Raw genomic sequence first — 17,802 nt, forward strand, 5'->3', positions numbered from 1 at the left:
CATACCAGGAATTTTTTTGACCTTGGGCAAGTGAGTCTTAGAAGTTAAAGACATTTTTGATTCATACACACACACACACACACACACACACACACACACACACACACACACACAATTTATGTGCATTGGTGTTTTGCCTGCATGTATGTCTGTGTGAAGGTGTCAAATCTTGGTGTTACAGACAGTTGTGAGCTGCCATGTGGGTGTTAAGAATTGAACCTGGGTCCTCTGGAAGAGCAGCCAGTGCTCTTTAGCATTGAGTTACCTCTCCAGCCCAACTCATAGACCTCTTAAGCACAGTAATTTTAATTTAAAGTATAACTTTAGCCAGGCATGGTGGTGCATGTCTTTAATCCCAGCACTCGGGAGGCAGAGGCAGGTGGATCACTGTGAGTTTGAGGCCAGCTTGATCTACAAAGTGAGTCTAGGACAGGCAGGGTGACACAGAGAAACCCTGTCTCAAAACAACAACAACAACAACAACGCACCTCAGACACTCAAGAGGCAGAGGCAGGTGGATTGCTGTGAGTTAGAGGCCAGCCTGGTCTATAAAGTGAGTCCAGGACAGTCAAGGCTACCCAGAGAAACCTTGTCTCAAACAAACAAACAAACAAAAAATGTGTCTCAGACACTTGTTCCGGATCTGAAGCCCAACATTCACCTGAGGCAACACTTACTGCCTTAATATAAAAGATCCTTAGAAAGGACGTAAGACAAGATTCACAGGACAAGGAAAGGAGAAGGCCAAAGCCTCTGTTGCAGACACAGACCTGAGTCTAGAGGCAGTCACGGGGAGTTTCCGGTTTGCTGTGTCCTTTTACAACCATTGGTATAGAGACACATGGATAATTGCAGGAATGCAAATAGATTATTAAGGGATGTGTTAGTTAGGGTTTTTAGACACCAGGACCACATTAACTCTTCTTATAAAAGAAAGCACTTAATTGGTTTACAGTTTAGAGGTTGAGTCCATTATGATCATGGCGGGAAGCATGGCGGCATGCAGGCAGACATGGCACTGGAGAAGGAGCTGAGAGTTCTACATCTGGATCCTCAGGCAGCAGGAAGAGAGAGTGACACTTGGTCTGGCTTGAACATTTGAAAGCTCAAAGCCCACCCCTACCCCCCCAGTGACACACTTCCTCCAACAAGGCCACACTTCCTAATAGTGCCACTCCCCATGAGCCTAAGGGGGCTAAGTGTGAGGAGCCGCCCATGGGGCCTGGCTATAAGGGAGCAGAAGAGGAAGAATCCGCAGTGACATTTTGATATTTTCTATGTCACTGAAATAGTACCTGCCTCTCCTAAGCTGGGAGCATGGGAGTTTCTGACGCATGCTCCGTGGGTTGAATGAAGTCCAGGTAGACTAAGGGCTGCCACTCTCCCCACCGCCGCCCTGCGCTAATCTCTGCCTCCTCCTCCTTCATCCTTCCTGACACCACCCTTCAGAAACCTCCAGGTGCTCATCTCCCCAGAAGCTCCCGAGCCCCGCCCTCTGCTGCTCCGGGAGCATCATGCGCACACCGTGTCGCCTACACGTATGGGCAGGATTGTGTCTTTCCGTAACATCCGAGGTTATTGAATAATGACAAATTCCAATCCAGCCTCCGCCTTGCTGGTAATCATCAGCCAGCCTCCCTGGGAACTGTCATTTGATGTCTCATACAAAAGAGTGCAGCCATTTCAGCGGGTCTAAGAGTTTAGCACTTACATGCCAGGAAAGCGAAGACCAAGCATTTATATTGCGAAATCACACGCACTGATAGGGAGATAAGAGTCTCCAAAGAAACTAAGTATAAAACTCCTTGCTAACGAGTCTACAGACTGTTAGGACCTGACTAACTAGAATAAACTTGAATGTGGCAAGAAGGAATTAAAGGTGGGGACCCAGAAACACTTGGGTCCCAACCTGTCCCAAGAGACCCCTGGGGACTTTGGCCAAGCCAATGGGTCAATCCCTTGACGGAGTCAAGTTACGATGGTGTTGATGCATGAACACAGCTCTTGCTTCAGAAGAGAGAAAAAGGAGTGGTCATGGCCAGGGAATACAGATTCAAGTTCCCCAAATCCCAACCCGGAAGCAGTTTCGTGAAGTTTTCCTAGTGACAGAGCCGTGGAAGTCAGAAGTCAGGATACACTGGTGGAAATATCAGAGAGGCGGGTTACAACAAGGCAGAGCCAGCTCGGTCAGCTGCAGACCTTACATTTTAGCACTGTTAGCGCTTCTGACTAACAGAAACTAGACTCTTGTTCATATATTTCAAAGGATTTTTTTCACCTTTTAATCACGGAGGTGTTAGGTTAGAAGCATACGTGGGCAGATAATGGCTGTTTAGAGAGTAAAGATAGCCCAAGATAAATTAAGCTCTGGACCTGCAACATTCCAACCTCATTGTATCATGGAGCTATAATCAGTCAATCATCCTCTGCAGATGGACCGTCTTTCCAGGAATGGCTCGCAATGGCACTTTAGGGAAGTGACACAAATTTTAGAAAGCGGGACCCAAGTGGAGGAAGACGGTCACTGGGGACAGGCCTTCGAATGGTCTGTCTTGAAAACTTCTTTGGAGAGTCTACCAGAGAAATAATCGCTACTCAAATAGCCCTGCCTGAGGACTGTCGCCTCTCTGGGAGAAGGCCATCTTCTTTGGCTAACGTGCAGCTTTGACTGCAGTGAATGCACAGGGTAGGGAGGGAAGGCGGGGCCACTCAGGCAGCTGACCAGCCGAACCAACCTTTGCCTTTAGCCCTGTGTGTTGTCACAGGTATCACAGTGAGGGGACCTTCAAATCCTAGAAGGTATATCTTGCAGCGGACACATCCTGTCTTTCTGTCCACCAGGAAGTGAGCCCCTGTGTTCTGACACCCCACCAATCCCCATCGGCTCCACTTCATGACACACAGACTCAAAAGCAATGGAGCCAAACAAATATTCCCCTCTCCCCCCACCCCCAGATGGGTTTCTCTGTGTACCCCTGGCTATCTTGGACTCGCTTTGTAGACCAGGCTGGCCTCCAACTCACAGAGATCTGCCTGTCTCTGCTTCCCTGAGTGCTAGGATTAAAGGTCTGCACCACCAAGTCCCGCTGTGTCTTTAGGTTTAAATAATAACCACCTCCAACTACTGGGGCTTATTATAAAAGAGCCCCTCGGGAATTCCCAAGGAGTCACATGCCTTGGGCTTCCAGAGCAATGACTCTCAGACAGACTGCACTGAGAAAACAGAGGAAATTCAGCTGCTGAGAGCCAGGAGCACAGACACAGCCTCTGTTCAAGAGTCTGGAGAAAGCGGTGGACTTCGCAGCCCTCAGAGCCAAGCAAGAGACTCAGAAAGTGCAAGGAAACAAAACAAGAAGATGTAGCAAGTCACTTCCTTTTGGTTCCTCCCATCCAAACACTCTGGCCTTTTTCTTGTTCCTTCCTTTTTGTTTGTTTGTTTTATTGTTTTGTTTTGGTTTTCAAGACAGGGTTTCTCTGTGTAGCCCTGGCTGTCCTGGATTCACTTTGTAGACCAGGCTGCCCTCGAACTCAGAATGATCCACCTGCCTTTGCTCCCGAGTGCTGGGATTAAAGGCGTGGGCCAACACCGCCCCGCTTTCTTGTCCCTTGTTGTTGTCCGGTGGACTCCAGGGGCCTTTGCTTTCAATGTCCCCTCCAAGAGCACCTTCCGCTTCTAGATAGCTCAGCCCTATACTCTTCAGCTCCAGCAGGCTGCTTGAGTCCACTTCTCAATAAGGCCTGCCCTAGCTACCCTCCAGGAACCCCTGGCCCCGCCCTCTGGCCTCCTCTTCCTGTTCCCTTTATTTTTCTCTAGCACCATCCCCCACCCCCAGCATTCTGCACATTTGTTTTTATTAGTCCCTAACACCTTCCAATCATCTGGAACAACGCGCCTGAAACAGGAGTGGCGAACAAATTTACCTAACAGCTAGGTCCAATGGTGAGGCCTGGGGCTCTTGCCGCTACTTTTAGAGGCTTAGCAGGAAAGTCACAAGGTCAAGGGCCAGGACACTTAGCAAGATTCTGTCACAAAATAAAAAAGGGGTGGTGGTGCCAGGGGTGGTGGCGCATATTTTTAATCTCAGCACTAGGGAGGCAGAAAGAGGCAGATCTCTGTGCTCAAGGCTAGCCTGGTGTACAGAGCAACTCCAGGACAGCCAGGGCTACACGGAGGAAGCCTGTCTCAAAATAAATGAATAAATAAATAAATAAGGTAGATAAATAAAAAGGGGGGGAAAGCTAAGTGACTTCAAAAGGACCGGCAAGAAAGTGCAAGCTTGATGCGTTGAGTTCCATCCACCCCAGGAGTCTTATGGCAAAAGGAAAAGCAATGGAAACAGTGAGGTTGACAAAACCAGGGAGACACTAGCACTCTTGAGGCAGAGGAGGTGGGAGAGGGAGCCGAAGAGCCCAGCAGTGAAGCCAATGGACCAGGGGAATGAGCACCCAGGCCCCACCTCACTCTCCTCAAGCCTGCCAATCTTCCTGGGGCTCCCACTGGCTGGCAGACAGCAGAGGGCAAGGGAACCCGGGAGAAGAGTGGATAGTGGACATGGGGCCATGGACAGCCGTAGTCGGCCTGCCGGCTTTGCCCTAGTCTACATACACGCTTCCCCTGGTCAGATTGGGAAACCAAGGCACAAACAAAGACACTGTACTGCACACCAGACAGGGCCTGAGGTGACGAGAAGAAAAGTTACAACAAGCCGTTAAGGCTTGCGTGAGGGCCAAGGAAGGTAAGGATCATTTCTGACCACTGCCAGGCTAGCCAGTGTGAGCTGTCATCCCTGATCCAAGCCCAGGGGCTGGGGTGCGCTTGTCCCCTCACCCACCCACCCCTTTCCCAGCTTTCTTGGTTCCCAGACAGAATAGTTCCCTTGCTGCATCCATTCCCGAGTAGACTAGCGTTTCTGTGAGAACAACGGATGGAGGTTCTGGGTAGGACATTTGGGTAGCTGTGGCTGCTGTCATTCTAGAGAGGGAGGGAGTGTGGGGAGGAAGTGACAATGAGGTGGCCCAGGAAATGCTGGGAGGTAGCCAGAGTGAAGGAGAGAGACGATTGTTGGGGAGGGGAGGTAGCATCTATGAGGAGTGCCTTGGCATCTACACACCTAGCCTGTTGTCAACAAACAGCCTTTACTGATGTTGGCCAAATATAGTCATAGTAAATTGTGGCTCCAGTCTGTGACCCAAAGCTGAGCTGGGCCATACTCCTCAGCCCTCTCAGCCTCCCTGGGCTGTTCAGCACACCCTCCTCCTCCTCCTCCTCCTCCTCCTCCTCCTCTTCTGCCAGACGGCTGTATTCAATCTCCACCTCCCATCTGTATGTTTGTATATATTTACAGTTTTTGCTTTGTTTTGCGGTACCAAGTCTTGCCTTGTTGCCCAGCCTGGACTGGAACTCTTGCCTCAGCCTCCTGAGCGCTAGGATTACAGGTATGTGTCACCAGGTACACCCTGTAGTTCTTTAGACTGATATGGTACTTTTTCCACAAGCTAAACTGCTCCGCAATTTGGGAGTTTTGTGTGTGTTGGGGCACTGAGCTAAAGAACTAGGGAGAAGGTGGCTGGAGAGATGGCTCAAAGGTTAAGAGCACACTGGCTGTTCTTCCAGAGGACCCGGGTTCAATTCCAAGCACCCACATGGCAGCTCACAACTGTCTGTAACTCCAGCTTTAAAAAAAAAAAAAAGGAAAGGAAAAAAAAAAGAAATAGGAAGAAGGAGGGGGAGGGGAACAGGGAGGGGGAGGGGGAGGAAGAAGAAGAAGAAAAAGAGAAGAAGATTACACATACCCATGCTTTCTAAAGATCACCAGTTGTTTTGAGTTCTGTAAACCTCAAGAAAAGTTTAGCTGTAGCTGTGGCCTCAAAAATTAGAATAGCAGGCACAGGGAGGGGCTGTCCCTTACAAAGGACTAGTCACAAAGGAGTGGCCTCTGCTATGTCATGATCTGCCTTCACCAAAGCACTGCAGGTTCTGCTGTGAGCCTCCCCTTAGTCCTGTGACCATGCTCACTTGCCAGGCCACGGTGGTGCATGCCTTTAATGCCAGGACTTGGGAGGCAGGAGTTCAAGGCCAGCCTGGTCTACAGCAAAAGCAAAAACGTGGACACAAGCAATCCAAGAAAGGAAGCTGGATTTATTCTGACTCATAGTACAGTCCGCATGGCAGAGAAGGCGTGCCGACGACGAGAGAGTCACCTCACTGTGTGCAGAAGCACGGAGAGACGTCACACCTGCCCTCAGAGAGCAGACAGAGAACAATGCTATCTTTTAGTCATTTTCTCCATTGTCACTTCTTATGCAGCCCAGGAGATAGGGTTACCCACATCCAGGGTGGGTCTTCCTCAGTTAACACTCTCTGGAAATGCTCTCATAGACACACCTAGAGGTCTATCTTTTTTTTTTTTTTCTTTTTCTTTTTTTTCTTTTTCGAGACAGGGTTTCTCTGTATAGCCTTAGCTGTCCTAGACTCATTTCGTAGACCAGGCCAGCCTCAAACTCAGTGATCCTCCTGTCTCTGCCTCCTGAGTGCTGGGATGAAAGGCATGTGCCACCATGCCCGGCCAGAGTTCTATCTTTCAGGTGATTCTAAATCCAGCTAAACTGACCAGGCCAGAGTTCTATCTTTCAGGTGATTCTAAATCCAGCTAAACTGCCCAGGAAGACTCCTAGCTTGATATTTAGCATCTAGACTAGCACCTCGTAGCCAAAGAGGAGTGAAGGAGTCTCCTAAACTGGGTGATGCTAGACAGAGCCTGACTCCCAAGTGGGGTGATGCTAGACAGAGCCTGACTCCTGGGTAGGGTGATGCTAGACAGAGCCTGACTCCTGGGTGGAATGCAATCTAAATAAGAGGCAGAACTGGAGACCTGAGGAACAGACCAAAAAAGGGGGTTTACAGAAAGAGGGCCGTGGCCTGCCAACAGAGCTATCTGACCCTAACATTTACAGGACCCCCTGCCTCCCATGGAGAGCTCGGAGGACTGCCCAAAACCAGAGAGGTGAACTCCACCGGGCGAGGGAGAATGGTAGATAATAGTACACTAAACTGCGGCGAGAGAGGATGAACAGAGATAGGCTCCTTCTGAAGCAGCTCGCACCTGTGGCCCTGGCACTCCCCTGGACAGGAAGTTCAAGACACACCCAAGCACAAAAATCTATGGAGCCTGTGTTTCAGAGAACGGAGTCCCCAGGATCACCTCACTCCACCAACTCAGTCTTCAGAGCCGTGTTGCTCAGCCTCAGCTGCTTACTCAAATCGCTTAGAAACTTGTAGAAGCCAGGCACGGTGGCGCACGCCTGTAATCTCAGCACTCAGGGAGGCAGAGGTAGAATATCTGTGAGTTCGAGGCCAGCCTGGTCTACAAAGTGAGTCCAGGACAGCCAAGGCTACACAGAGAAACCCTGTCTCAGAAAAAGAGGAAGAGAGAGAGAGAGAGAGAGAGAGAGAGAGAGAGAGAGAGAGAGAGAGAAGAAGAGGAGGAGGAGGAGGAGGAGGAGAAAAGAGAAATGAAGCTTGTTGAGACCCTGGCTCCAGCACAGAGAGAGGAGGTGTGAGGGAAACGCCATCCCTAACCAAAGAAATAGTGGCGTGGGAGAGCTTCCTGGAGAGGTGTCGATTTTCTTTACTGATGTGTCCCTGGTAGGTCATTACTATCCAGTCAGAGTTGCACATTCAAAAGGATAAACTGACAGAGATGAGGTCATTACTATCCAGTCAGAGTTGCACATTCAAAAGGATAAACTGACAGAGATGAGGTGAGGGTGGGGAAGAGGACACAAAGGTGGGTGGGTAGAGATGGGGCTGGATCTGGAAAATAGCGCCTCTTCCCAGGGTCAAACTTCACAACTCCCTGAAGGGGACCACCCCTCCCCCGGCACTATTTGAAGTCTGGAGGCGTCTAAGGCAAGGACCTCTAGTTTCAGTCTTTAAATCTCTTTCTCTCCCTTCCTCCCTCTCTCCTCCTCTTCCTTCTCCTTCTTCCTGAGGCAGAGTCTCATGTAGCCCAGGCTGACCTTGAACTCAGTACACAGCTGAGAACAGACTGGAACTCCTGGTGTTGTGGGGTAGCCACCAGAGAAGACTACTCAGACACGGGCTTAAGCCAAAAGAAAGTTTATTAGCTGGTGGGTGACTACACCGGGGGGTGGGGGGTGGGGGTGAGGGGTGGGGGGTGGGATAGGAGGGTGCGGTAATCCCACAGTGTAGCTCCCCGAGTCTCTCTTGGGGTGAGCCTTTAAGCACAAAAACCATGTCCTGGGCTGGCATACTTCAGTTAGCAAGAAGTAGCACTACAGAAGCCAAAAAGCAAAAAACAAGGTTAGTACATTTACACTGGAGCTCCTGTTTCTACCTCCCAAGTGCCTGGTTTACAGACGTGCATCACCACGCCCACCTCAAAAGCTGCTTCTCTGGCTTGGCCTTCCGCAGCTTCTGTGCGGGAACAATCACAGCGTTTATGTCCTAGAGTCCTGTGAAGGTTGCCTGAGATAATTAATACCTGTAGAGCCACTGGGACAATACCTGGCACGCAGGAGGTGCCTTGTAAAGTACATGTGTATACATGCACAGAAATCTATATGATTTGCGTACTAATTATAACTTTATATCTAAAACTATACATATATAATAACGTACACTACTATGTACAATGTTGAAGTGCTCTGTGCTAGACATGACTTTAGGCACCTCCCGGCGCCTTTTGAGTGGGAGGCCCCGTAGCTCCTGGGCCTCTAAGGCAAGAAGTCACTTTGTTCCCAGGCAGCATCGCCCCACGTGAAGCCCTCCCAGAGTTAGCTTGATCTTTGAATCAGCAATCCGTGGCCCCGTGGAAAGCCTGGGTCCCTGCAGGCTCGCAGGCCCGCGCGGGGAGTGAGGGCCTGACCGGTACCGGAAGCCGAGGAGACTGACTCATCCTCGGTCATCGCAGCCTCCGCGGCCACACAAAGCGGCTCTGTCCCGGAGGGGCCGCGCCCCCTAGAGGCCACATCAGAAAGCGCAGCCTGGGCTCCTGGTTCCAAGCTAGATCGGTTTTTTTTGTTTTTGTTTTCGGTTTTTTTTTTTTAAATGAAATTTGAGGTGCAAGGAAGGAGATAAGCAAGCACAAACACTTTCTTAATCAATTGGTTTTCGTCTTCTTCTTCCTTGTGGAGGCACAATACCAAATATGAGCGCCCAGTAGGCTCACAATTCGGGCGCAGACGGATTGCTTGCCAACCTTCACTCTGGGAGCACACCTATCTTCAGAAGTAAATGAAGATTTAAGTAGCGGCACCGCCAGCATTTGTAGCATACTCATTTATTTATGTGTTTGTTTCATTTTTGTGGGGTTTTTGTTGGTTTGTTCATTGGTTTTTCGAGACCGGGATTCTCTGTGTTTCAGACCAGGCTGGCGGCAAACTCCAGAGATCTGACTGCCTCTGCCTCCTGAACGCCAGCCTTAAACGTGTACGCCACCAATGTGCACTCAACTATTTAAGCAACACTTTGATTTAACCTCACAATAATTTACCAGGGAGGCTGTGGCATGAGCCTTTAATCACAGCGCTTGGTAGACAGAGGCAAGCAGATCTGAGTTCGAGGCCAGCCTGGTCTACAAGAGTGAGTTCCAGAACAGCCAGTGCTACACAGAGAAACCTTGTCTCAAATGACAGAGAAACTCTGTCTCCAAAAACAAAACAAAACAAAACAAAAAAAGAGCGGGGGGGGGGGGGGGGCGGGGGCGGAGAAAAACTAACCAACCAGCCAACCAAATAAATAACTGAAAAATAATTCCACAATAATTTGAAGTGTAGGATTATTTCGTACTGACAGGTCAGCTCACAGGAAAAGTAGATTATTTTCTCAAGGTCATATGGCTCCAATTCTCAGATAGGAACCCTCATTTCTTTATAGTTTGGTGATTCTCTCCATTCCTTCCCACCCCTCCGCACCCCTCCCTACCCCTCCCCACGCCCCGTGCAATAAAGTGACTCACTCAACATACCTGTAGACTCCAGGGACATGAGTCACTAAGTCCACCCTTCTAGTTAGAAGTAGCATCCAGTACAAACCTAAGCACCCCTCCCCCACCCCGCCCCGCCCCCGCCCCGCCCCCTTCCCCACCCCGCCTCCACCCACCTCCACACGCCACACCTGGTTCTTAGGAAGCCAGAGCCTGGTGGACGGTTTCTGGTTTCCCACACACTGTATTTCCAGAGCCCAGAGGGTGTCTTGAGATTCCATGGTGGGTTTGCGCGGCTGTACACACACGGAAGCCAGACTGCCCTAAACAGCCTTCGTGGGCATCAGGCGTCGTGAGGAAGCCTATAATCCCATTCATGTCGCCTAGCCCGAGGCACCACAGCAAACTCTAACCAGCTTGCGCTACCCAGTGAAGAGCCTGGGTTACTGAGCTGAAAAGCCAGAGAGAAAAGGGCTTCAGACCTGAGGTGAGCACTTCCGCTCCCCTCAGTGGGATCTCAGGAAGCGGTTGGTGGTACCGTGCCTGCGTTACTCAACGAATGTCAAGACCATTAAAAAAATAAAATAAAATAAATAGATAAATAAGAAAATTCAAAAGGAGGATTGGCTCCTTGAGAAGCTGACATGGGAAAATTTTAAGCGTCGTGAAAAAGCAGAATGGCTGGTTTACGAGGGGAAAAAAAGGGGGCGGGGCCTGTCATGTGAGTGTAGCCCGGAAAGGACAACAAACAGGAAAAGGCTATCTCTATATCCACACCAGCAAAGTTCAATAGTAGTGAGTCACAGAGCTCAAACCGCAGAGGCAGGGCCAGTGGAACATTTTCCCCTGGGCAGGGAGGGAAGTCCGAGATGCCTGCCTTCTTCTAGAGGCCACAGAGGAAGGCTGTCCCCAGAAGAGAGGCCTTGAGGTCGGCAGCGTAGCTCAATGGTAGTCCACCCGTCTAGCAAATGGGAGGCTTTGGGCTCCAGTCACAGCAGCACAAAGAAACCAAACAGAAGCAAAAGGGCAGAGGCAGATGTACTGGTCACATCTGCCTTGGCCATCCCAACACTAGGGAGGTAGAAGCAGGAGGATCAGGAGTTGAAAGCCAACTTCAGCTACCTAATGAGTTTGAAGCCAGCGGGAAATAATAGTAATAAAAGGAACACACCTGGGCTGGAGAGATGGCTCAGTGGTTAAGAGCACTGGCTGTTCTTCCAGAGGTCCTGAGTTCAAGTCCCAGCAACCACACATGGTGGCTCATAACCATCTATAATGAGATCTGGTGCCTGGTGAGCCTAATAGCTCACATGCAGTACAGAATACTGTATACATAACAAATAAACCTTAGAAAAATAAGAATATGCAGGGTGTGGTGGCACATGCCTCTGATCCCAGCACTTGGGAGGCAGAGGCAGGCGGATCTCTGTGAGTTCGAGGCCAGCCTGGACTACAAAGTGAGTCCAGAACAGCCAAAGCTACACAGAGAAACCCTGTCTCAAAAAACAACAACAAAAATATAATAATAATAATAATAATAAGAAGAAGAAGAAGAAGAAGAAGAAGAAGAAGACATCCAAACTGTAACCCACAGGCATGCCTACCACATGGTGCTAGTACAATTCAGAGTCTTACTGGGGATTCAAAACATGACACCACTGCCCTCAGAGACAGGCAGAAGAGAGGCAAAGCTTCCTCAGCAGGGGGAGACGGGGTGCAGCTGATCCATATTTACTAGGTAGGACCACAGACTGTTGGGCTGGCAATCTACAAAGGTCCAGTATCTGGGTATCCATAATAGCTGGAAATCTCGCTGACCTGACCCATACGTGAACGGCCCATATGTTTTGGATCTATGGTCATCAGTGCGTCATGGCTGACGGCACAGAGATGCTCACCTTATCAGCAGGAAGCAGAGGAGAGAGAGCAAACGGAGGCTTGCTCACCAAGCACTCAGCCAGCCATTGCTTCTCAGCACTTGGACCAAGCGTGCGTCTCTGCACTGACTCACGCCCGCTGCAAGGAGAAGCTGCTCGGGTGAAGGCTGGGAGCAGCACCAGTACGTGTGTCTAAACATAAGGGTTTAGACAACCTGAGCCCATGTAGGACATCTTGGGAACACCTCCTTTGACACAGGGTCTTTCATTGGTCGAGAGCACATCAATTAGGCTAGACAGGCTGGCTACTGAGCCTCAAGAATCCTCCTGTCTCTACCTCCCGAGGGCCAGGGACTACAAAGTTTGATGCTGGGGATTAAGCCCAGTTCCTTGTTCATATACGGCAAATGCTCTACCGACTGGGCCACTCCCCCTACCCCTCCCGGGCTTCTGTCTTCAGTAAGAGTCTCACCACATAGCCCTGGCTGACCTGGAACTCACCATGTAGTCCAGGCTGTCTTCAAACTCACACCCCTTCTGTCTCAGCCTTTCTTTCTTTTTTTTTTCTTTATTAATTTATTCTTGTTACATCTCAACTGTCTCAGCCTTTCAAGTGCTAGAATTCCAAGTGTGTGCCACCATTCCCAGGCCAAATTCTTTTCTGAGTCAGGGTTTCTGTGCGTAGCCATGGTTGACTTGGAACTCGCTGGGTAGACCAGGCTATTCTCAGACCTATAGAGATCTGCCTGCCTCTATCTCCCAAATCACTGGGATTAAAGGCATATTCTACTATGCAGGGCATGCCATGAGAACAGCTCCCAGGCATGGTAGAGCACGCCTTTAATCTCAGCATTCAGGAGGCAGAGGCAGGTGAAGTTCCGTGAGTTCAGGGCCAGCCTGGTCTACATAGTGAGTTCAAGGACAGCAAGAGCTATGTAGAGAGATCCTATCTCAACAAACAAACAAACAAATTGTCTATCCCGGTCGCACATGCCTGTGGACAGTGCACTTGGGAAGCTGAGACAAGAGCATCAGGAGTCCAAGGTCAGCCCTGGTTACATAATGAATTTAAGATCAGCCTGGCCCATGTGAAAATTTGTCACAAACAAACCAACCAAATTGCATTCCGCACATTGGAGGTCTAGGCACGGTGCGTGGTTGGTTGCGTGTACATGCAGTGAGCAAGTTACTAAGTGGAGCAGATCCACAGGTCCAATGTGCTTCATAGTTACCCACTTTTGATGGTTTTTAGAGGTGAAAACAGTTAAATCTGCTCATCGACCACAAACCCCACAGGCCGCAGCGCAGCCTTCCTCCCCCGGCTTCATGAGGCACCTTAGCTCTCCAGACCTGCTCATCCTGGCTGCCTGGTGCTTTGTAGCGCCAATTCACATCTCCTCCCCTCCCGCCTCCCTCCCGCAGTGACTGCTGTGTCTACTCTCTGCTTATATGATTGGAAACGATCTTTAGATAGCACAAGATTGCACAGTGCCTTTCTTTCCATCTGTCATAGTTCACCTGCACAGTGACCTCCAGGCTCAGTTGTGACAAATGGCAGATCTCAGTCTTCTTTAGGGCCAAGTGATGTCGCACTGTACATTTGGACTAGCTTCTTTATCTAGTGGCTTATCAGTGGACAATTCAGTTGTCTCCCAGCTGCTGAGAGCAGGGCTCCAGTGGACACTGGAGTGCTCCAGGACAGGTGTCTGCATGTGGTGCTGACGTCATTTCCTTTGGGAAGATGCCTGGAAGGTACTAGCAATATCCTTGGAGAGCTTTGTGCTTTTTTTTTTTTTTTAAATAATATCTGTACCAATCTACATTCCTACCAACTTTATAAAGGAATTTCCTTTACTTCACACCTTCTGGGTTTTTGCTGTTGTTTTATTTTGGTTGAATACCCAGAAACTCACTGCCAAGGCCAGTGTCAGGAGCTTTCCCGTGCTGCTTTGTATGGGTCCCCGAGTCTCTGGTCATGTGTTACTCCCAGGGATACAAGGAGAAAGGTCACTGACCCAAATCATTGTGGCCAAATTAATTAAATCAGGAGTTTTTATTTATGTGCATGGGCTGCCTCCCACTAAGGTGGGGTTCCAGAGGTCAGCGTCGGACTTGAGGAAGACAGCTTTCATAGCTCAGGGGTAGGGGGTGTCCAAATGGGGGATTTGGTGGGCAAAATAAACAGGGTTACAACAAGTTAGTCACAAGGACCTCCTGAAACAAAGACATGGTGGCAAGGTGGTTTTTTGTTTTTTCTTTTTTCTTTTTGGCTTTTCGAGACAGGGTTTCTCTGTGTAGCTTTGGCTGTGCTGGACTTGCACTGTAGACCAGGCTGGCCTTTAATCCCAGCGCTATGGAGGCAGAGGCAAGCGGATCTCTGTGAGTTCAAGGCCAGCCTGGTTTACAAAGTGGGTCTAGGACAGCCAGGGCTGTTATACAGAGAAACCCTGTCTTGAAAAACCAAAAAAAAAAAAAGAAAAAAGTATGGAGGAATTCATGACTATGTTGTCTCAAAAAGAGAAGAAAAGAGAAGAAAAGAAAATGAAAAACAGTTGAAAGACCCCAAAGAGATATTTGGATAAATCTGTTCATATCAGCACTGTTTACAACATCCAAAAGATATAAAGTGACTCTCCGTGATCATGGACACAATGTGGTGCATACATACAGAATGGGGTATTATTTAGCCTAAAAAGGAAGGAACGAGCCAGGTACAATGGTGCATGCCTTTAATCCCAGCACTCCAGAGGGAGAGGCAGGCGGATCTCTGTGAGTTTGAGGACAGCCTGGTCTACAGAGTGAGTCCAGGGCAACCAAGGCTACACAAAGAAACCCTGTCTCAAAAAAAACAAAAACACACCCAAACTGACTCATCATACCCTTCACCCCATGCTTAGGTCTGGCACCTACTGTTCTTTTTCTTTAAAAAATAAAATAATAAAAGCTGGGCATGGTGACGTGTGCCTTTAATCCCAGCACTTGGGAGACAGAGGCAGGCAGGTCACTTTCCGTTCGAGTCCAGCCTGGTCTACAAAGCAAGTCCAGGACAGCCAAGATAACATAGAGAAACCCTGTCTCAAAAACAAACAAAAAATAAAATAAAATAAAAAATTATTGTCATATGTTAATTACGTGATAGTGGGTTTTGTTATGGCATTTCCATATATGGGTATAACTTTTTAAAAATAATCCCATTAACCTCTCTTGTCCCCCACTTCCACTCTTACTCAGCCCCTTCTACTTTCTCATCTCTTTTTCCTGCCTCTATGAACTTGACTTCTCTGAGAACCTCACAAAATGGGAGCCACCCAGGATTTGCTACTTCAAGACGGGCTTCTTCACTGAGTATACTGTTCATTTGTCAGGCTCTCCTTCCTTTTTTTTTTTTTTTTTTTTCTGGTTTGTTTGTTTCGAGACAGGGTCTCTCTGTGTAGCCTCGGCTGTCCTGGACTCACTTTGTAGACCAGGCGCTGGCCTCGAACTCACAGAGATCCTCCTGCCTCTGCCTCCCAAGTGCTGGGACTAAAGGCATGCGCCACCATGCCCGGCTGGAAGGTTCCTTTCTGTTGGGTAACGTTTATAGTGCCGGGAGGTGCTGTGTAGGCTGCTGAGGAAGGAAATGATGAGCTATTGTACCCAGCTGTGCACGCCACAGGCTACAGCTCTGCACTTCCTGGTAAGACGTTCCCACTGCTGTAATAATGAATATCTGCAGGTTACAAACCGACTTCTGCTGAGAGCGGAGGCCTGATCCAGGGGAGGGGACACATAAGCTGGTTTTCATGGTCAAAAGGATATGGCTCTATGGGGTCTATGATAAATGGACACGTAGTAAAACCGCCTTCTAAATATTCATGATCTATTCAGGGGGAGGAGGTCCCGCTCAGTCACAGTCATAGGGAAGGGGAATGGGGTGAAAGCGGGAGGGAGGGAGGGAGGGAGGGAGGAACGGGAGGATGCATGGGATGGGATAGCAAATGAAATGTAATATGAATTATTTTATTTTTCAATTAAAAATGTGTTTAAATTAAAAAATAAATATTCATGTACATGTCTTTAGACTAATGAACGCTGCCCTGAGCTCTGGCTGAGGGGGAAAAAAAAGCCCCTCTCGGCCGTGGGCAAGGGTCAAAACTGGGACTCATAAATGGTCAGATGCCAAGGATGAATGAACACCGAGGCTCAGGCAAAACAGGACATCTGGGTCACCCTAAGTCCGCAGGAACATTGTGAAGGAAGGATGAAGAACTGTCGGAGCCAAAGAGGACGAAGTGAAGAGAGTGGAGTCTTCAGCATGTGACAGCGCGGGTGCATTCCTGAACAGGCACAGCTCTGGCCACCTGCGCAAGGCCCACAGAAATAAAGAAAAACCAGGAAAGGAGGCGGGGAAGACTGATGTGACCGAAGGAGGCAGGAGTGGGGTGAGTTTGTATTTGGAACTGGCCTCCAACTCACGCAAACTCACTCAAACGTACCCGAGGATGACTTTGAACTTCTGATCCTCCCTTCCTCTGCTGAGTCCCTGAGTGTGAGCTTACAGACCTGCGCCACCACCAGCGTTTTACTGTTGAGCTGGACATGGAACCCAGTGCAGGGCAAGCAAACTCCACCAACTGCGCCCCTCTCTCCGTGCATTACTCTGAGCGAGCAGGCTGCTCTGTCCCACAGGCTGCTGGGCGCGCTCAGTGTGATTCCCGTTGGGACTCTATCTGCTCCTGTCTGCTTCTCCCTTTTACGTTATCTGCTCCTGCCTGCTTCTCCCTTTTACGTTACCCACGCGTGCTTAATAATGTCCCCTGGTCAGAACCTCAGGACCACAACTCCACAGGATGTCAGGGTCCATCACAGCGTGAGGCAAGACACAACAGACATCCCTGCTGGGGACAAAGTCCGTTCAACGTCTCTAAACTCCGCGATTTTCCTCTTAGCTGCGTTTTGAGGATACGGTTAAGTTACACATATCAACTTTGACACTTTGTACACCATGAGGGCCTTCTGCAGCTAGGTCCCAGAAAGTTCTTTGGAGGGATGGGCGGGGGGCGGCCAGGCATTGTCACAAATCCCTTTGAGAGTTTAATTAAAACTATAAAACCAGGCACGGTGTGGTGACCCTTGCCTGTAATCCCGGCACTCTGGAGGCTGGGGCAGGAGAATGGTGGCTTAGGGTGCAAATATAATCTCCTGGCGTTTGTAGGACATCAAAAGCCCTGGAAGCCAAGTCGAGAACCCTAAATATACAGAAAGAAACAAAATTAATCTGTTGAAAGAGCTGAGAGGCATGGTTAGCTTACGCGAAGAGCCTGGAGCTCAAAAAACGCTCCACCCAGGAGGGCCAAGGCCAGCATTTCTAGGTCCACAGTGCCCCCTGCTGGTGGATGTCAGCAACCTCACAATGCTTTACTCTGGGAAAACGCCTGTGTCAGCCCTGCCCTTCTAAAGTCTGGAATGTGACTTTAGTTAAAATTGTCACAGAAATACCATTGTGCTCCTAGTAATTGCTCTCTCTGTCTCTTCGAGATTTGACCCCAGGCTCTCACATGGATTTTAAATACATGCTCTACCGTAACTGAGATAAAATATCAGCTCAATAATTGTGGTGTTCCTAATTATTATCACAACCTTTGCCACAAGCCAGTAGTCCCAAGATACTGAAGAAGCTGAGCTACAGACTGAGTTCAAGGGCAGCCTGGGTAATTTGATGAGATTCCCCGCCCCACCTCCACCCCGCCCCTTCTCAGAATAAGAAGTAGAAAATAAGGGCTGAGGGTGTAGCCTGCGGTAGAGTACTTGTCTCGCATGTATGCTGTGGGAATTCTAGGCCTGCCTGCATCCCCTTGGCTAATCTTTGTTGTGTGCATGGCTTCATGAACGCTTTAAACTGCGCTTTCTGGGGTCGGAAAGATGGTTGAGTTGCTAAGAACACTTAATGTTCTTACAGAGGATCAGTTCAGTTCCTAGCACTGGGGGGACCCTTGGCA

At 49.2% G+C, this 17,802-nt stretch overlaps 1 long non-coding RNA gene across 3 annotated transcripts; it reads right to left on the reverse strand.

The window, feature by feature from the left end:
- Positions 1-8,103: 8,103 nt before the first annotated feature.
- On the reverse strand, positions 8,104-12,228 carry LOC311588032. Of its 3 annotated transcripts, none has more exons than XR_014776060.1 (2): positions 11,846-12,228; positions 8,104-9,244 (listed from the first exon to the last, which is right to left on the reverse strand). It is a non-coding gene; the product is annotated as an uncharacterized lncRNA (long non-coding RNA). The 3 variants fall into 3 exon arrangements; XR_014776061.1 differs by lacking the exon at positions 11,846-12,228 and adding an exon at positions 10,139-10,808; XR_014776062.1 differs by lacking the exon at positions 11,846-12,228 and adding an exon at positions 9,990-10,041.
- Positions 12,229-17,802: the final 5,574 nt, after the last annotated feature.

The sequence above is a fragment of the Acomys minous genome (genome assembly GCF_964271855.1).
Source record: "Acomys minous genome assembly, chromosome: 17".
NCBI lineage: Eukaryota > Metazoa > Chordata > Mammalia > Rodentia > Muridae > Acomys > Acomys minous.